The sequence below is a fragment of the Leptonychotes weddellii genome, chromosome 7 (genome assembly GCF_054177405.1).
Source record: "Leptonychotes weddellii isolate Sample4059 chromosome 7, ASM5417740v2, whole genome shotgun sequence".
Taxonomy (NCBI): Eukaryota; Metazoa; Chordata; class Mammalia; order Carnivora; family Phocidae; genus Leptonychotes; species Leptonychotes weddellii.
The window spans coordinates 22,434,995-22,456,220 of NC_138375.1; the positions used below are offsets into that span (position 1 = coordinate 22,434,995).

Below are 21,226 nucleotides of genomic sequence, written 5' to 3' on the forward strand. Positions count from 1 at the left end.
TCGATGCGGGGCTCAATCCCAGGACCCTGGGATCATGACCCGAGCTGAAGGCAGATGCCCAATGAAGGCAAATGCCCAATGACTGAGCCACCCAGGTGCCCCGATACATGATTTTTCTTAAAAGACTTTACTGGTTACAGAAATAGTAAAACAGTAGTTTCTACCTTATTTGAGGTTTTGCTTTCCATGGTTTCAGTTACCCACAGTCAACTGCAGTCCAGAAGCAGATGATCCTCCTTCTGACAAAAGTCAATGGCAGCCTAACACTACGTCATTCACCTCACTTCTTCTCATCATATAGGCATTCTATCATTTCATATCATCAAAAGAAGAAGGATGGATACAGTACAATAAGATATTTTGAGATAAAGAACACATTCACATAACTTTCATTATAGCCTACTGTTACAATTGTTCTATTATTAGTTACTATTGTTATTATTAGTACCTATTATTAGTTACTATTCTCTTACTGTGCCTAATTTATAAATTAAACTTTATCATAGGTATTTATGTATAGGAAATATATAGTATATTTAGCATTCAGTACTATCTGTGGTTTTAGGCATCCACTGAAGATCCTGGAACACATATCCCACAGATAAGGAGGGACTACTATAATGGTTTTCCATAAATTCTCAAATTTTACAAAGAAGAACTAGTTCATTACATAGTTTAATAACAATTAATAAAAGGCATTTTTAAATATTCGATGTCTCACTAAGAAAAATCAGTTTTTCCTATGGTTGTTCTGCAAGGCCATTATTCCAAATTAGTAAAACAAGTTTCAATAGAAAGGTCTGTTCTTTGTCCCCCTAGTGTCCACAAACAAAACAGCAACAAGTAGAGAAAAGACAGAGAAACCACTGGAGCAGAAAACTATTTCAACGCCTTCATTTTACAAATAAATAAATTAAGGCCAAGAGACAGATGACACAATTTTTCAGTAAATCACCAGTATTTGAGAATATTTTTAAGATTTTGAATATTATGATGTCTGAAAAGGTACCTTCAAAATGAACTTCACTAAGGTCCTTAAAATGTTTTCCTTATCAATTGACACTGGGTAGCTTTTTCTCCAGTTTTATTTTTCCTTGTAAGAGAGCTAATAAGTATAGTTTCCCAGGGTGCAATGAGAAGACCTCAGCTGTGACCAAGAATTCTGCCTGCATCTCTATGAAGAATTCCTTTTTGAGAAATAAAGACTGACCCGAAGCACACAAAGAAAGCTCACCTCAGAAAAGACACCAGTAAGAGTAAACGCATCTTTACAGATGGCCAAGGGCCCACAATGAATAAGAAACAGAGGTCAGGAAATAAGTTAAATACTGATTTTTCTCAACTTTAGAGTACTTCCAGATAGGAAGTGAGTGGAAGGAGGCATGGGTTGGGTACACACATGGCAAAGAATAAAACCAAATTGTCTTTGCGTCCTGCTGGCCCTAAAATTTAACAAAAGCACTTAAGGTTTTGTTTGCACATAAATGCAGTAGAGAACTGAAACTATTACCCAGATACCTTCAGGCAAATAATAAAGAAGACAGTAATGTAACATCCAAAGCATGTTTATCTTAAAAAGTTTTGGACTATGGCAGGTTTTGATTTGCACATCACTGTGTATAGATTACACAGTAAATTCTGTGAATCTGTTAAGTCCCTATATAGTGATTAAGAGTACAGGAACTCACTTGTTTGAATTTCAACCTGACTCGTATTAGTTATGTGAACTTGAACAAATTCTTCTTCCTCCCATTGCTCAATTTCCTCTGCTGAAAACAAGAGCAATAGTAATACCTAGCACATAGGCTGTCCGATGGATTAAATGAAATAATACATGTAAAGAACAAGTAAATGCTACATCACATACATGCAGTAAATGTTAATTACTGCTTCTATCAAAATATTATATCCCATTTTCTATGCAGTAAGCCTGAAGAGAAAACAAGGATAAGCATTAAATGAAAAGATATTCGGATTAGAAAATGGGAGGCATTGGGGCGCCTGAGTGTCTCAGCCCTTAAGCATCTGCCTTCGGCTCAGGTCATGATCCCAGGGTCCTAGGATCAAGCCCCGAAATCAGGCTCCTTGCTCAGTGGGGAGCCCGCTTCTCCCTCTCACACTCTCCCTGCTTGTGTTCCCTCTCTCGCTCTCTCTCTGTGTGTCAAATGAATGAATGAATGAATGAATAAAATCTTTAAAAAGAAAATGGGAGGCATGGATAGTCCAGTCTTGGCCTCTAAAGAGATGTGTGACTTTGGACAAAGCATGTGATCCTTGTTTTCTCATCTACAAGAATAATAAGGTTGGATCAAAATTCAAGCAACTCAAGTTTATCAAAGATGTAAAAGATCATTCAATCCCAAATTTGATGCTTGAGCTCATTTATAACACGTGTTTGTCTAGTCTGTGATTGAATGCCTTCATCTCTATCCTGAAGCTGCCAGTATCTTTCATCTTGAACAGCACTAATAGTTTGAAAATTCTTCCATATGGTAAGCTGAAATCTACCATCTGCATGTCATCAGATCTAAGATGCCAATGGTAGTAAGTTGCACCATTATTTCATGTGTCATTAAGAAAGAAAAGACACTGCCAATTATACCATGACATGATGCTTTCTTACCGTGTCAACTATAAGAAGCATCATAATTTCAGAGATGTTAACATGTGAGAATATGGGTGTCTTATATTCAATGAAACGCAGTATTTTCCAGTGGCTTCACCAATTGATAGTAATTGAAGCTTCCATCACGGTAAAACCCAGTCTAATTTTCTTCTGTAGCACTGTTCAAGTACTTGAAGACTGCTCATGGCCTACTTGAACCTTCCCCTTTCCAGTCTTATTACCTTCAGTTCATAAACATGGTCTTAAGTCTCTGTGCCATCTCCAGGTTCTGTCTACTAAATCCACTTCATTTTATCTGGATCTCTACTTATTTATACATGTAGGTACCAAGCACTCTTTCAAGCACCAGGAGATAAAATGATGACCAAAACAGACAAATGCTCTACCTTTAATAATTCAATGACATCCAATCTAGTAGATGAAAAGAATATGTAAACAATGAGGTCTAGCGAAAGTACTACAGGTATTTTACAAAGTACAAGGGAAACCCAAGAGAAGGGGTTTCTCTAAAGAGAAAAAGGGTACTTAAGTGTGGTACCTAAAGAGGAAAAGAAGGCTCTAGGTGAGATCTGGTCTCTTCTTAAAAAGAACATTTATACCAATACAGAGGATAATCATCTTTTTGTCTCTGTCCTTGTCTTCTTTTTGACAAAATCTGTAAAATTTTAATGCTCTCAAAAATCTATAAAGTCCCAAAATATTTTTGAACATACATTATTATATTGTTTTTCCTACTCCAGCCTGCCACTATTCCCATCAAGTGCTTCTATAATCGGGAGACGGATTAGCAAAAGAAAGAAATTATTTTACCCTCTGGATGCAAGTGTAGGATTTTCAATTTATTCTGGTCTACACCAGTTATTTAAGAAAATATACTGATACTTACTCTCCTAATGGGTTGTTTCTTCAGAACAAAGACATGTCCCTTCATTGCCATAGTACAGTCCACCAAACTTGGATTGTACATAACTGATCAGGCAAATTTAGATTCTACCACAAAGCCATGAATAAAATGCAAAAAGAATTTGGCAAAAAGTTGAAGTCTACTCTACAACCCTGAAATTCCCAGAATACTAAAATGTCCTCGGTAGGTCAATAACACTGTGTTGCTGTACATTTATTGCATTTGGAAATCTCCTGGCTATTGTAATCTACCTATAGTGATGAGTCAAACATAATGATCAAGAGAAAAATGTCTTAATGCATCCTGGGATCCAACCCATCTTAAATACAGTATTGGAAACTCTCCCAGGAGTAGAAAACCTGGATAAGCACATGAAATTTGTGTGAATTTATTTTAGCTTGTATTGAGATGTCTATGGCTCTTACAAAAGGGGAATTCCATTGAGGTTTCCTGTCTCCTTGTTTCAGTTCAATAATACCCAGAGTGGTTAAACCTTTTTTTCCCCCTTAAACACCGCGGGGGGGGGGGGGGGGAGCACACCCGTGTGCACATATACATACAGGGCAGAGTGGGGGAATGAGGCATTCATTCCTCAGTGAAATCTGTTCACTTGTGCACATCATGATATTAAGTAATAAGCACTATAACGTGTATACTTTTTCTGGTAGCAACGCACTTAAGGTAAATTTTAGATGGAAGATTTGGATTGGTTGAAGCACATCCCCTCATGCCAAGGTTCTTAATTAGGTGCATGGTTTTAAAAATGAACCTTTTCTTCTAATCAAGAATAATTGTTGATGATCATGAAAATGTTTTTACCAGATAATCATTGCATACAGATGTATATTATTGAAAAGAAAGTCAGAGAACTTGTAATTATTTATTTATATGCATCCCCATTATAAGGATAAGATGGCCTCTTAATCATCTGAAGAGAGATTTAGTGGAAGTTGAAAAATCCCTCATCAAAATTAATATCCTTAGTAATGGTCTATGAAGGAGATTCTTTTTTTTTTTAAATTGAAACTTTGCAAGCTGTAAAGGAGAGAAGTACAAGTAATTTTGACTGAAGCATATAAAATAATGAACTAACCTAAAAGCTGATGAGATACTTCAGCTGTACTGAATTCCTAAACAAGAGACTAGGTGAAATGGGACACTTTTAGGGAGGTCTTCCAGCTCACAAGGACAGGCCCCCACTGCTAGGGGACCCAGCGTGGAGGTGACCCTGCTGCCTCCCCCTGCCCCAGCTCCAGCTGATGCGTCCAGAACGCCAGATCAATCATAAAATTGGAAATGGAGCAAAAAGAGGGAGACACTCCCTTTCCACCAGGTAAGCTCAGAAGCCATCAGCGGTGCGGCTATGAAGGTCTGACTGACAGGAAGGGTTGTGATGAGAGAGAAAACCCAAGCAGAAGCGTGAGGAGGAAAAAAGTACGGATACAAGCAGGGTGCTGGTAGCTCCTGGGGGTCTGCGTCCGGGCCTCTCCAGAGGCCTTGCAGAATTTCCACTCACATTTCATAAAAAGAGCCCATGTGATAATAGCAAAGACGCCCCCCCACACACACATTTGTTTAACTATCTCTAATTAGCTTCTGTGACTTGTCACCGTGCTTTGGTGTGCCAGAGAATGAACTGCAAACGGGACTTATGGAACACCAGGTAATCATTTAACCTTAGTAACTCTCAGTTCTTTCATCTCTGAAATTGGGATAAAGTAATTATGGATATTTGCATCCATATCAATATTAGTCATTGAAAAATTAATAATGATTGTGGCAAATGTTACTAGAGATCCTCAAAAATCACACAAAAACCTTTTTTAGTATAAAAGTGCCATCCTTTACGTGATTCAAAGCTGCCACTGTTCAGAAGCAAATTGACTGTTTATCCATTCCTAATAAAAAGTAGTTGTTTTAGCCCCTTTTGATATGTGGCTTAATGGGGTTTGAAGAACAGTATATTGCAAACAATTAGAGATTTCCTTTGTCAGATATTAACTTGTTCAATGGGTAGAACATCAACTCCACTAGTTTCCCACTTTTACCATAAAAATCAGTTAATTTGCATATCTTTCTGTAAAAGATAGTCTTAAAATGTGACATTTTTACTGGCATACTTACAAGTACATAATTACATAATATGTTACATATAAATTATATATAGTATGTATATCTTATATATATACACATACACACCTGCACACAATTTTTCCAGGAATATGTCTGCCTCCTCTGCTTATCAGTTTTATTGCCTTGGACATATTACTTAACCTATGTGATCTCTTCATCAATCTATTTCCTCTGTCCTGATGAGGAAAAATCATACCACTTGTTGGAAAAAGAATTAAATAAGTCTATGAAAGGAGTTTGTAATCAGCAGAGTACTATACAAACATAAAAAGCTAGTATTTCCAATTAATTTTATAAGAAATTCATAATCTGAGGAATGAACTATGAATCAGAAGCAGATTTCTTCTTGCCTATCCTTTCTCCACAAGAGTTTAAATAGCTGCACGAAGAGAAAATGTTCAGTCTTTCTTTGTAAATTGGTGGCAGTTCTTCGTTAAGGGAAGATCTTTTCAAGAAAGAAATTCAGAGCCTTTCCATCTTCCATGTGTGGAACATCTGTGCTAAAACCATTCCGTGCACACTTCTTTGAAGCACTGATTGCCTAGAGGAACTACTTTGATTTTGGCTTTATTTAAATGCCTGAACTTCTATTAGTGAAACAAAAGATTTTCTAGTAAAAGCTCAGTTGGGAAGGAGACTAGCCTCCAACCAGTTTCATCACTCAGAGGCCAAAGTGGCCCGGATTTTGTTTTTAGAGCACCAGGCAATGGAAATCTCCCCATGAACTTACAGCTTACACAAACAGCTGGTTTGGGATGCTACTGACCCTGGGTGCAATCACTGTGGTAATTAGATTTAATTTTCCTAATTCAACAGTGCCTGGCTCCATCATGTCTACATCGCCTATGTAGAAAACCATAACTCTCTCGCTTAATACTACTTTGGCATGCTTAAGATTTTTGCAGCTAATATTAGAAATTACTTTTTTGTAACTGTAAATATAGCTATTCCAACTGCTATGTGTACCAAAGAGTTTAATTTACAGGTTATCCTACTTCGGGAACTTTCCTGAAAGATCTTAAACCGTTAGGCAGACCTTGAATATCATTACACACCCCTCTTCTTCAAGTCTCTTGTATCCTTGTATTAACTCATTTAGAAAGATGGAATCAGCCGTAAGTCATCGGCAAGCCTGAGGGATTGGGTTTGGAGTGTTTCTGCAAGCCCAGGGAAGCACGGCTTCATGCTACAACATCTTGGGGTTGCTCACTCCGACAGAGCAACAGAGATCACAGGACTATGTAAAAACCTGTCTTCCTGGTAGGCGAGAAGGAAAGACACGTCTGAATGTGTGTCTGCTGGCGTCTGGAGAACGCCGGTTTACGTGGTGTAGAAAAGCCACCGGTATTGTTATCTCGGGAGACCCGGTTTGTTTTATGTGTGTGCATGTTATGCGTGCTGTAACACGAAGCTGGCCGGCTGGGAGCGCGACGAGGTACTGTGTCCCTGGGAATTGTAACTGCTCGGTCGGTCGGTAAAAAAGAAAAAAAGAACATCCGACTGTTGCTGATAATAGCGCAAGGTGCATTTTGACAGTATAAAGGAGGAAACAGACGGAGTCACACAAGTTCTGAGTATGTTTTAACCCCCAAAAATAAGAAAGGAAAGGAAAGGAAAGCCTGGGGCGGAGGGAGTGTTACCGGGAGCGAATTGCTCAGGACTTCAAACACAGGGAGTCATTCTGTCAAGGGGAGGGGGCGGGCGGGGGCAGGCACTGGGCCTCTCTAACAAAGTCCTCCTCTCTTTGCTCCCTCCCACTTCATTCACTTGCAAATCAGTGTGTGCCCACAAGAGCCAGCTCTCCCGAGCCCGTAACCTTCCCATCCCGAGAGCCGCAGTTTCAGCCGCGGCAGCACAAACCGCAGAGCCCGCGACCGCAGAAGCCAAGGCAGGAGCAACCTGGGCGGGTCGCAGGGTTTCCCCGGGCGCAGGAAGGCGAGCAGAGGTGGGTTCGATCTCTGTTGGCGGCGGTGGTGGTTGTGCATGCCTTTCCTTTTTTTTAATTCTGTAGCGTTGATGGAAGCCAATCAGAGAGCCCCCTCTGCCCGATGGGTGCCGCACGCCGGAGTTGGGAGGGATGCTCAGCCTGCGAGCCCGGGTCGGGGCAGGCGCGCGGGTCTGGCTGCGCAGGCGGCGCTGCTGCCGCTGCCCACGACGGGCGCCGGTTCCCGGGGAGCCTGGGCGCCGCTCCTCCGCCTTCTGGTAAGACCGATCCGCCGTGGGGCTGGGTGGGAGCTTAAGTAACGGGCCGCCGGGAAGAACTCGCTGCTTTTCTCTCCACCGGCAGAGGCTGCCGGGGGAGCTTCGGCATTTGCAAAGTTGGCTGGTCAATTACCAAGGGCGCTGGTGCGTGCAGGACCCGCGGAGCCGTTTGGGGCTTGATTTATTTCCACCTGCCCACATCACAAGGGTCTGTGCGGGGACTGCTTTGGCTGAGTTACATTTTTTGCCTTTAGGGGGTAAAGCAGAAAATCAGGTAGCTTGAGAACTCCTGAATGCTCCCAGTAAGGAAAACTTAAGCTAAATAGATGATTTGGCTCAGAGAAGGAGCCAAAGAAAACTGTTAGCTTGCACGTTCGGGGAAATGCCTGCCGGCTCACAGAGGGAAAGAAATGCTTGGGTTGCAAGGAAAGTCCAACACTGGACTCCGAAAATGGAGCACACTGTCCAGGGAAAAAGTCATGTGGAAGACGCAGATCGCTGGTGATCTTCCACGGCTGGCCAGGCACAAATCTGGGGGATAACGCCTCCCTCAGACTGGCTGGAGAGCAGATCAAGTGTGCCTGGTCGTAGGTGTCCGATGCAGGAAAAGGGGAGCCCCCCAATGCGTTAATCCCAGCATTTAGTAAGAGGGGACATTGCTGTGTTGTGTACTGCAGCAGTTGCAGAGCTAGGATTACTTCTTCTGTAGTTAGATATTCTTCTGCCAAGAGTTATCGGAGATCTTGAGATGGAGGATGCTGGAGAGGTCAGCATAGTGCTGAGAAGTGTTTTCACTGCTGCAATAAAATCCATATTTTATGGGGAGTTATATGCAGGTCCTTGTTAGTGCAAAGGGCTGCTCACCTGAGTTAACTACTGAGAAAATTCAAGTACCAAGAAGTTTAATCATCTAGAATAGCCACACATTTCTCTCTCCCTCTTTTATTTTTGTTTTGTTTTGTTTTTTTTGGTAAAGCCATTTTAATTATAATATTCACACTATAGAAGTATATCATCCTGTGTCTCCACCAATCTTCACTTTCACTTACTGAAGCACATAATGTGAGAAAGAAGAGATTTTTTTCCTTCAAGAATATTGCTGGAGTAGCTGGTGTGTACTCGAACGGCTGCTCCGGAGGGGTACACACACAAAAATATGGGCTTTCTGATTGTTTATTATCCAGGGGGGATAAAAAAAAAACTCTTCTCTGTGTCGGAAGAGGAACACAGAGATGCACCTAGAAAATGTACAACTCTTCTAAGAATGAATAACAAATAGGCTTATACAAATGGTAGCCAAGGATTGCTTATCTCCTTTTTTTTCCTCTTGCTGCCACGTTTACCTGAAAAGGAAAACCTTTAGGATTCTACTTTAGGAGGAAAATAAATTCTTCCAGTTTAGCTTGAGTGTCATCCTTTGTGTAATAGCACTTGCATGGCTCTGTGTTTGCTATTTTAGAGATCTGGAAAATAAGTTGTGTGAAGAAAGGGGATATGATCAAGCAGATGTCTTCATTATGTCAAAAGAAAGAGGGCAAAGTTTATGCCAGAGGCCAGATTTTCAATGCAGAGCTCAGAAACTTAAAAGAAATCCAACAATTTACTGGAAAATACAATTGCACAGGATTGTATCTCACCCCCTTTTGTTCTTTGGTATGTTCTAATAAAAAGGTACTGGGGGAAATAAAAGGCCTATCTTTTTCTACCTATTTTGATGGTTCATGGCATACTTTTGAAGCAGAGGAACCAATTTCTTCAGAAAAACATGAGAGGCAGCAGCACATTTTTGAAGGAAAATGGCAATGGTTTAGTTCTACTGTACTTGTCTAAAATTATCTTTTCCTGCCCTTATAAGTGACAAACTGGATTCTCTATAGGGACTTTTAGTCCCTTTATTATCTGGCTTTTACATCAATTTATTGCAATTACATTTCTTAATGCTAACTTCGCAAAGATAATGTATAGAAACAAAATCATTTTCTACCAAGTTGCCTACTATCAGAAAACGTGCACCTTACCTCCTCCACCCACCACTTCCATCAGCTTTGCAAGTAAAAACTCACTTTAAGGCACTCTTCATTTTTTAAGAAAAAAAGTCTATCTCACAAAATACTGTTCTGAGAAATTTGAAACAGTAAAAATTTCTAGAAAGCACAACTACAGTTCCAAGTCATCAAAAAAAAAAACACTTCTGTATGGCAAATGTATCAGTAAGTTGGAACAACAAGTTCTGAATATCTAATTAAATCTAACTGAGTGTCCCTAATAGGGATGTTAAAAAGAAATAAAATGTGATAAATATTCTGAAAAATCATGTCTCTTCCTAAGGAGGTGAAACGTGTGGTCCCCCCTTCTGGCCCTTACTTGCTTTGCAGTCATGAATGCCAACTTACTAAGGCTGCATCCTTTGAACTATGGAAACTTTTTTTTAGTTGGAAGGGACCTCTAGTGGGTCACTCCATGCATTTCTCCCTGTAGTTCAGTTGCATCATGGATTTTGTTAGCTAAGATAATACATCCATAGCAGCTTTTTCTTCATAGATGAGTTAATGTCCTCCAAGTACTAGCTTGACATTTCTGCCAGGTTAAAATCATTATTTTTGCTATCATGTGTACGGTTCCTCTAATTTAAGGAACTCAGGAGCATTTGCACAGTTTTCTCGGTATCTAAACTTTGGGTAACTTTCCTATAATTCCAAATGAAAGCATTAGCTAATTAATAAAGAATTCACACCATCAATACAAGATTTTCCTTATTTCTGACCTTGCCAAGACTGTACTTCCCTCCTTCAAATTTATCCAATAATTATTATAGTTATGACTCAAAAAGTTCCATGCAAAGAACCCCTCCCCACTAAAGAAATACTTGCTGGAAAAAAATTTAATTAGCCTTTCAGAGATCCATAAGCATTCACAAGCATATTGAACTAAGGCTTCTAAATTAAAGAAATCCCCCATTCAAATAAGCATATATTAAAAGTCCAAATTTTGTTTGGATGCATGATTCACCCTTATTCTGTGAGTTGTTTTTATTTCTCTCTTTGATGTATCACAACAGATTTTAAGTAACTTACTCCTTAAAAAACTCTGCCTGGGACTTAAAGTAAGTTCTCTAGGGGTGAATCACCCTCTTCTGCTGACAGTCTGCAGGTTTCAACTTCCAATTTAAAAATCTGTTCTAAAGTTTGAAATGTGTTCCAAATGAGATAACATCCAGCAGAAGCCAGTTGCCTTATGCTGCTTGCTTAGTCATGGCAGCCCATTCTTTGGGGTTGATCAGAATTAGGGTCTTGCTTATAAAAATAACGAACAGTGACTCAGTCTGAATTGCATTTTTTAATAGTGTTTCAGCCTAGCTAGTGTCTACTGAGCTTACCTTATTTGCTTCACAAAAAGGTGAAAATGTAGATAATCAAATCTTCTCTGGTATAAATTTTTTTTCTGAGTAATAATTCTAAATACAAAGACTCAAGAACATCATGCTAATGGGGAAACTGCTGAAAGAAAAAAGTAAAACTCACAAAGAGAGAGAGAGAGAACAAGCACCTAGTTGTGACACTGTTCCAGTAAAAGTAGAGAAAAAAATACAGAAATTCGGTTTTGTTTTGTTTTTTTATTTCTTTATTTCTCTTTTTGTTCTCCAATGGGATTTTTATTTTACTTTGAAGATAGATGAGGTTGAGGCACTTGCCTGGATCTCAACAGTAATATTTTTGTTTGAGCTTTCCTCTTATGGAGATTAACTGGCCTACATTTTAAAAGTCCTATTCCTAAGGAATGCTCCCTTTTTCAAAGCAGTCATATGAGAATCTTCAGGTTCTCCCTAATTAACTGTAGAGCCAAGTGTATACAGTCTTCGTAACCCCATCACTCACAAAATAGGAAGATAAGAGGGGAAAATTCGTACAAATAACCATTCAAAAAGCTGGTGCATCTCTATTACTACAAAAGTAAAATGGACTAAAGCTCTTTAAGCCAAAATGATTGGGTCAGAGGGGACCAGAAACAGCCAGGATCTAGTTGTTCAAGACTGTACTATCCAGGAAATTTTTAACTCTTCCAACACAGAAAACCCACTAAAAAAAAGAATGCTCTCAACACACATGCATAAATGTAAACTAGACACACACACAGAGGGCGCTGTGCCTGCCATCACCACAGATTCCAGATTATTTTACCTTGTTTCATCCGTTCAATATCTTTATACTAACACTGTTGGGTGCTTATTTCCTCTATTAATCAGATCACCTTGCTGAGATTTATAAGAGGAAGAGTTTAATTAAGGCCAGAATGTTACTATTAAATTGATGTGCAGTATAAATGGGCAGCATGGGTACCAAGCTTCTCCCACCATACTCAGTGATACCTTGTAGAAGAGAGCATCTTATGAAGATGGGGAGTATAAAGCTAGCCACCACCAGGTATGATTTGACTTCATAGTTCATCACTTGAAAGAACAGTGTGTTTTTTTCTTTCTGTAATTTCCTAAATTGGTAGATCTACCCAAAAGATGTTCAGGAGACCTAATAAGTTATAGGAATAGAAAACAGCAAACAAAAATAAATTGAGGAGGTGTACAAGTGAAAAGAGATGAGGAGGTGAATTTTTACATAGAAAGGAAACATAAGAATAGAAATAGAATCAAAATTGCTGATTTCACACAGTGTGCATTTTCCACTTTATAAATACTGCTACTATTAAATACAACTTTATAAACACATCATTAACATGTTTATAAACACTATACTTCTCAAAAAAATAAAAAATAAAAAAATGAACACTATACTGCTCTATCATGGAATGTAAATTTGAAAATTATCCTTAAAAAAATCACCACCTAAAGGAAATGATCCTGCAGGGATCATAAAATAACCAAAGTAGGTTTTTTAAAAAAGTGATCTAAAATATCAGGAGAATCAAAGAAAGAGGTTTTCTTAGTGCTTTGAAGAACATTAACTCTTTTCCTTCTCTTTACTGTCTTGCAAGCTAAGTAGATTTTATACTAACACTGTTGGGTGCTTATTTCCTCTATTAATCAGATTACCTGATTAAATAGATCACTCTGTGATCTTCTGACAATTGCAAACCAAAGTGTATAATAGTGATACACATCATATATAAGTCACCCATTTGGATTCTAGATGTGGTATAGCATGATGAAAGACTAACTAGCAAGACAGTCCACCCCCAGGCCATACTGCTTGTTAACAAGTATATCATACATATACACATATGTATATATATACATATGTATATGACAACCAAGATAAAAAATTCTGACCATTAGGTTCAGAATTTTTATACATTCAAAAAATAATGATAATTATAAAGTAAATAATAAACCTTTAATGAGCTATTCTACATTTTACATGCTGTTCTAAGTATTTTACATGTATTCTGTATAGTAATAATTATACACTAAGTCAAAAGGAAAATGCTATACCTATATCCTTTTTATTTAGCCCTTTTTTGGTTTGAATTTCCAGGGAATTCCTGCTTGAGCTAAGCACTTAATGAATGTGCTGTTTACCAACACTTATGATATCTTAGAATTTAAAGCGTGACACTCTGAGAAATACATAGCAGAAGAGGGCATGGGAATGACTTGATTATTTTGACCGAAGCAATGCAGATTTTAAGGCTGAGGAAAATGTTTGTAGGTTATTCATTTTTGAAAAACTACTTGCAAACATGCCATTACAGTTTATAATTGTAGTAAAGAGTATTGTGTGAGCCATTTGAGCATAATGGTACTTTTTATAAGAGAATAAATGATCTTCTCCTGCCTTCAGAGATAGCCTCATGTTGGAGGAGTATTTGAGGAAGGTAACTAAAAATGACAACTATTCATTTCATTGACAGGGGTAGCCCACCTGCACAGTACCCTCTGAAGGGGCGAGTCCTTTCTCAGTGCATTTGATATGCTCACTCTATACGTAGCATTTAGGACTGTGGGTAGAGTTGAGTAAGGTCATATTTATTTCCCCTCCTTATCTGATGAGTAAAAATAATTATTTTCTTCTATCTATGACCACAATTTTGTTATTTCATTACCACCACAGTTCAATATTTGTCTGAATGATGTCTTTGCCCAGTAAATTTCCAACCAAAAAATGTGGGTGGATGTCTGGGGAGCACAAGTGGTTGGATGCCTGACTCTTGGTTTCAGCTCAGGTCGTGATCTCAGGGTTGTGAGATCAAGCCCTCTGTCCGGGTCCATGCTCAGCAAGGAGTCTGCTGGAGATTCTCTCTCCCTCTCCCTCTGCCCCTCCCGCTTGCACTCTCTCTCCCTGTCTCTCTCTAATATAAATAAATAAATCTTAAAAAAAAAAATTGGGGTGGTGGTAGAAGACATCCTATTAACAATACAGTAGTATTATATATGGTTGACATTGATGAGCCATTCTCTATTCTTTCTATTGCCAATACTCAGAAAGTCATGTAGTTAATCCAGCTTTCATAAACAGTGGGATAATTACAAATAAAATCAGACAATGTGAGACATAGACAGGAGCTCAGAAATGGCTTTACCCAATACCCATCATTTACATTTGAGATACCTGATGACCAGAGAGGTTAATGAGTTGTCTCCATCTCTCTCTTTTGTAACTTCTAGTTGTTGGGCCAATATTGCTTTTTATCATCTCCACTTAATTATGGCATTACAAATTAAAGAGGAGGGGTGCCTGGGTGGCTCAGTCATTAAGCGTCTGCCTTCGGCTCAGGTCATGATCCCAGGGTCCTGGGATCGAGCCCCATATAGGGCTCCCTGCTCGGGGGAAGCCTGCTTCTCCCTCTCCCACTCCCTCTGCTTGTGTTCCCTCTCTCGCTGTGTCTCTCTCTGTCAAATAAATAAATAAAATCCTAAAAAAAAATTAAAGAGGAATTTTAAATCTATAACATTATTATTTATGAGTATGCTGTGAAGGAGCTGACATGCAAATTTATGGAGAAAATAAGGATTTCAACTTTTTTAGAAATTTCATGTATTCGTACCATTTTGTAAAGCTCCTATTGTAAAGAAGAATTAAAATTTTCCTTCAAACTTTTGACCACTATTTGGGGGCACATTATAAAATTTAGGTTTTTATTTTATTTTTAATGGCTTGATCGTTATTTTGAGTGAGCTTTAATCTAAGTCAGTGATTCTCCAGACTATTCAAGTGTTCATCTTTGAAAAAAATAGTTTATTGGTCAGTGATCGGATATGAAAAATTATGACAACCTATTGTGTTTTTTATAAATCCAATTTATTTAATCTAAGTACCCAGTGATCTTCCCATTTTTTTGGAGTTAAAATGTCAATTCTTTCATGAAAGTGTATGGATAGATTATGTTGGGTTTTTTTTTCCCCTTAGCAAAATTAAAATCTGGTGAGCAGCCCAATGTCAACTCTACCCCCTTAAGAAAGAAAGAAAGAAACTGTTGATGTTCCATGAAATCCAAAAGTCTGAGGACCACTGGGTTAGATAATGAATAACATCATGTTGAAAATGACCAGGGCGCCTGGGTGGCTCAGTCATGGGGCGTCTGCCTTCGGCTCAGGTCATGATCCCAGGGTCCTGGGATCGAGCCCTGCATCGGGCTCCCTACTCTGCGGGAAGCCTGCTTCTCCCTCTCCCACTCCCCCTGCTTGTGTTCCCTCTCTCGCTGTGTCTCTCTCTGTCAAATAAATAAATAAAATCTTAAAAAAAAAAAAAAAAGAAAAATGGTTGACCTACTTCTCTTCCTTATTTGGATGAATAAAAAGTAAAGGGAAATTATAATGATATTTAAAAGCCAAACAGATTGCCAAAAAGACAAACTAAACAAAAGTCATTCAATCAAAAGGTATCCCTGGATCCCTTAATTAAACCTTATAGAGATTAATACTGTTTGCAATACTAATACAGTCTTTGACTATATTAACAAGTCCTCCAAAAGTGTGACACATGGCCAGAATGTGTCATCAACAATGAATTTGCCTACTGGATTACATAATGGATTATTCAGTAGAAAACAAAAAGTTTTAAATTTATATCTAATATGATAACTTAAAACCCAGTTCAATTTAACTGTTCACATTATAAAACAGTATCTTTTTTTTTCCATAAAAGTGAACTTTACATAATTGTGGACAAACACAAATTTTCTAAGGTCCTACATTGTATTTTAAGGTTTGCATTTTTACTTCAAAAAGCAATTGCCTTCTAGCTTATGGTGTAGATTTCAGTCATGAAAATGAGCTTATCATATTTTTAGCTGCAAAGCTTAAACCTCTTTTGCAGGATTAAAAAAAAAAGAGAGAGAGTTTCATTAATCTACTATCATCCATTTTATAAAATGTCCGAAACTGCTCAATTTCACATTCAACTAAAATATTCTAAGCTCTCCTTAGCAACAGGTTCTAATTTAACACAGATCAAAATGGTGTGGTCAGACTAAGTAATCACCAATGCAAAATGATAAAATCCACCAAGACTGGAATATGACTGCCGAATCCTAATTTGAACGAAGTCGAGCTACTGTATCTCCCAATGATTATTATCATATTAAACTACTTGTTTAAAAGTATCTAGTTGGGATTTTGTCAGTGTTTCATAAAGAATTAATTCTATAATGGAGGCCTTATGGTAAATTTCGGTGCCACAGTTTCACTCTCTTTCTGACTCATATCTGCCTTTTTACCAAAAAATATTTGGGCAGGTCCTCATTAAAACAGCAGAATCAAGGGGTCAATTACTGATTAGTGTCATCAAGAGGAGGTGATCCCATGCTTCCAGATCCAGAAGGTACTAACTCTGCAGGAAGTTTTGCATTCAGAGAAAGTATATTTACCTGTAGGTCAACTACCTTTGAAATAAGTACAGGCATGTCCAAATACGGATTTCATATTTAAAAATTTTGTCTCACGATACCTGCTTTTCTTCCTCAAGTTTGCTTTTAATTCTCAGATGCCACATTCCAAAATATCTTTCCAAATAGCACCATGGTTTGTTTTTCTTAAAAACTCTCCCCACTGAATTTAAATGTGTGTGTACTTTGTGTTCTAAAAAACAATAGAATTAAAATAAAGAGATAACCACAGTAGAGGGAAGGACACTGCAAGATGTCTGGTGAGCGTGTGAATAACTGCTTTCTCACCAAACAGAACACTAAATAGAACTGTTACTTCATTTAAGATATGAAGGTGAAAGCTACAGAAAAGTAAAATGCTCTCAAGCAATGGAGTTTAATGTGATATAATGAAAGATTTTTATATAGTGGACAGAGAGGGGAGAAATAATTGAAACCCTATGCTGGATTAATTGGGCTCTGAAGAACAAGAAGTTTGCTTTGCACCCTAAATGTTCTGAACATTTATAGAGCATATGTTTGCTTCCCAATTTGTCACTAAATTAAAATGGATTTTCAAAAGGCTTATTTTTTTCTTTTTTTCTCTACATGACAATCTTCTCATCATGGTTAGTTAGAGAAATTAATCACAGAAAACAAGAGCCAAACTTGCCGTGTTTTGTAATTGAGAAATATACACTAATATCCATAATGTTATTAAAAAAGATTTTAAAGCAAGGAGTGAAATTTAGGCTGTCTGTTAAACTCAACAATCCAAAGCAGCAGCTGTGAGACTCCAACTGCTCAAAAGATACTGTGCTTGTCAAATACTTGCCAATTTAGGTTTTACCTAATTGACAAGTGCTCCTAAAAACAATGCCAAGACTTTTAGAAAATTCCTTACTTGATTCCCTGCACAGCAAAAGCCCACCTGATCCATGTATAAAATGCAGTATGGAATAGATAAATCCAGGCTGGGGAGAATGGAGAAATAGTTTTAAAATACCACTTCTCCATCTCCAGATCGCAGTTTTAAGATGAAAGCATCACTAGCAAATATAAGCACATAGTGAGGGCTCAATAAATGCTTACTGGGTGAAACTCTCAGACAAGCTGCCAAAGATTCTCTTAAATAAATATTTTCCCAATTTATTTCCTTTTCATGTTCATTCACACCAGTGAAAAAATATAACTTTTCCATGCCATGCTAATCATTTTTAATAATTCTGACTCCTATACAAGGAGCCGATTTCAAAGGAAACCCTTTCCCTGGTGTCCCAAGAGCTAGAGGGACTAAGCATGTAAACAGAGCTGCCCAGCTTCAAACTCGGGCCACCAGACCTCTTCTTCCCTCAGGCAGACTTTTTATTAAACTTGGTATGAAACAATGTTGCCTGGAGCCTGATTAACAATTTATGCCTTCCTAAACAGATCAGCAAGAAGTCTGTCATTTTGATTTTTTAATTCTTAATTTGTTTGGAAACAGGAAGTTCCTGAGTTTACACTTCCAATATATTTTAGGAATTCAAGCATAAACTAAACATTGTTCTTCTGAGATTTTTTTCTTTTACAGTTTTAGCATCTGTGCGTGTTACTATATGTTTTCTCTGATAAATAAAGCAATTCCTTTTTTGCTAAGTGAGTAACTTTTTTCACCTCTCATTCAAGTCTATCCTGTATGTTCTTTTAAAAATATTGTGAAATAAGAAAATAAGAAAGATGACTGGGAAAACTGAGTAGGGTAACAATAAAAGCTAACACTTAGAGAGCACTTAGAATATTCCAGGCACCATTCTAAGTGTCTTACAGGAATGCTCTGATGTAAATTCTGTCAATCCTTCTGATTTTAAAGACTGGAAAACAGAGCAGTTAAGGAACTTGCCCAAGGTCACACAGCTAGTACAGCTGACCCTTGAATAACACAAGGGTTAGGGGCACCATCCCCCACAGAGTTGAAAATCTATGTATAACTTTCAAGTCCCCCAAAACTTAACTACTAATAGCCTACTACTGACCTACTAATAACATAGAGTCGATTAGCACATATTTTGTCTGTGTTATATACTGTATTCTTACAATAAAGTAAGCTAGAGAAAAGAATATGTTATTAAGAAAATTATAAGGAAGAAAAAATACATTCACAGTGCTGTACACCATTTATCAAAAAAAAAAAAAAAATCCACACTTAAGTGGACCCACACAGTTCAAAGTTGTTCAATGGTCAGCTGTACCTGTCAGAGCTAAAGTTAAATCCAGTTTTGATGGCCAATACTTTTTTTTTTTTTTAAGATTTTATTTATTTATTTGACAGAGAGAGACACAGCGAGAGAGGGAACACAAGCAGGGGGAGTGGGAGAGGGAGAAGCAGGCTTCCCACCGAGCAGGGAGCCCAATGTGGGGCTCGATCCCAGGACCCTGAGATCATGACCGGAGCCGAAGGCAGACGCTTAACGGCTGAGCCACCCAGGCACCCCTGATGGCCAATACTCTTAACTACTGAACTCTTGTGCCTTTTATGTTTAATATATACATATGTATATACATGTATATATACTCAAATAGATGATAGACAGATAGATATAGATAGGTAGGTAGATAGATTCAAATGTATGTATCACAAATCCAAAAAATAATGTCAGAAGTGTGGGGATATACAATGTATATATGTAACGTACACCATTTCTCAGGATTCAGAACTATAACTAGAAAGAAAACAAGAAAACACATCTTTCCTTTTCATCCCTCAATGAATATATCAGTATATTTACATAACAATGATCAATTAATGATAGCCCAAAACAGCAGATATCACCAGCCCCATGAAAGCCTTTTAATTTTAGGCCTGGCTATTCACTTTGAGTCAGTCTTGCAATCACTTAATGCTGGTCCCAAAGGGACCCCGGCAAGAGTATTTGGGAGGTTCAGATTCATCATTCATTAATTTATTCATTCTGTAATATTTACTGAAGGCCTCCTGTGTCCAATGCAAGAAGGAGAGACAGTGGATGATAAGACAAACATGCACTAGCCACTTGGAGGAAATAGATGCTTTCTTCATACTCTATACCAGATAAATCCTATATGGACTAAAGATTTAGGAGTGTAAAACTGTAACTTTACTAACCAACAATTAGGTAAATCTCTGTTTACAATGTTGAGAGAGTAATAGAACTGCTAAATATGAAGCCAGAACTTAAAAACAAAGTGAAGGAAGACAGCATCATTAGAATGCATGCTCTATTAATGGTAGGCCAATAGTACCAGCTTGGTAGATAATGAATAGGACATTCAGAGTTGATTATGTATTGCCTTCTCCCCAATTACATCTTATATGAATATAGAAATTAGCCTTCAATTTCAGGTTACATTATGATTTGTAGGGTCTCTATTCATTTTTTAGGTTTGGCTTTTGACCTTCCACCCCAGCTCAGAAACAACCACACATCCAAAACCACTCATATCAAAAGCTTATCAGAGTTTTATTATTGATAGTATGCCTCAGAATACATTCATGGTGTTTCTTCCAACCATCCCTACAATTTCACCAATGAGTTTGCTGTACAGCATAAAGCCTTAGATATATTGACCAGTAGAAATGCATTTGGCAAGAAATCACTCTACCCAAGAAGACTAGCTGAAATTAAGGTTCAGGCGATAGAATTTCAATTCAACTCAATAAGCATTTAATGAACACTTTTTGTGCAAGGCATTGTGGCAAGTGCCATGGGTAACACCATGCTTTGATGTTAGGTTGGTTCCAGTATGTATTTAATATAAAATATGACTGCTCAAAACTGCCATTTTAGAAACTTATTTAATGAACAGATAGGTGTTCTGTCAGGATTGAGTCTTTTAGTCATGAAACAGATTAGGATCTCCCTTTGCTAAATGGTCGTACTAATATTCAGCTGGTGTGCACCAGAACAGCTGTTCTGATTGCTTACCTCTGGCAGCCCCACTCATCTTCACCTGGCCAAATCTTATTGGATATTCAAGAAAAAGGGCAAGAGTCTATTTCTCCAAGAAGCTTTCTCTGACCTTCACTCACCTGTCCTGCTTTCAGCTGAGATTTCTCACCACACGCTTCTGTAATAGCTCTTACTTAACCTCAATGCAACTGTGAACACATCTTTCCAAAAGTCTCTGCATGATCACCTAAGTCTCACCTATAAGCATCACCTGTGAGCATCTGGAGAATGAGGCCTCTGGCTCTTACTTTTACCACTAAGGCCGAGCGCTGTTTTTGACATATGGAAAGAACACATTATTCTGGACTACATTTATGTGTTTTTGTATTATTCATGTTGGATGTTCGTTTTCTTTACTTATAATCAGATTTCCTTTGGACACATTGTGGGAATACACTTAAGAAGCAAGAAAGTCTGTGCTAGCCTTCCAGACTGTCCAGACCAAAAGGGTACACCCAATGGAAGGGTGATATCCCTAGGACAACCTTGGTGACTTGGGCCAAATATCTGAAACAGTTACAGACCCTGTAACTGGTGGGTCTCCTAATACAACACTTGAGTTTTTTTATTTAGGATGTT

At 38.1% G+C, this 21,226-nt stretch overlaps 1 protein-coding gene and 1 long non-coding RNA gene across 4 annotated transcripts in view; one reads left to right on the forward strand and one right to left on the reverse strand.

Moving 5' to 3' along the window:
- The window catches only part of LOC145722535 (uncharacterized), a 394,482-nt gene that overhangs the window by 316,317 nt on the left and 56,939 nt on the right, over positions 1-21,226 (reverse strand). The gene's annotated exons all lie outside the window — the stretch shown is intronic.
- The window catches only part of CDH6 (cadherin 6), a 116,159-nt gene continuing 102,364 nt past the window's right edge, over positions 7,432-21,226 (forward strand). For 2 of the 3 annotated variants that reach the window (XM_081825931.1, XM_081825932.1), the window contains exon 1: positions 7,759-7,865. The gene's annotated coding sequence lies outside the window, so the exon portion shown is untranslated. Of the gene's footprint in view, positions 7,609-7,758; positions 7,866-21,226 lie in introns of those variants that run through there. The other variant, XM_081825933.1, reaches the window with a different exon arrangement.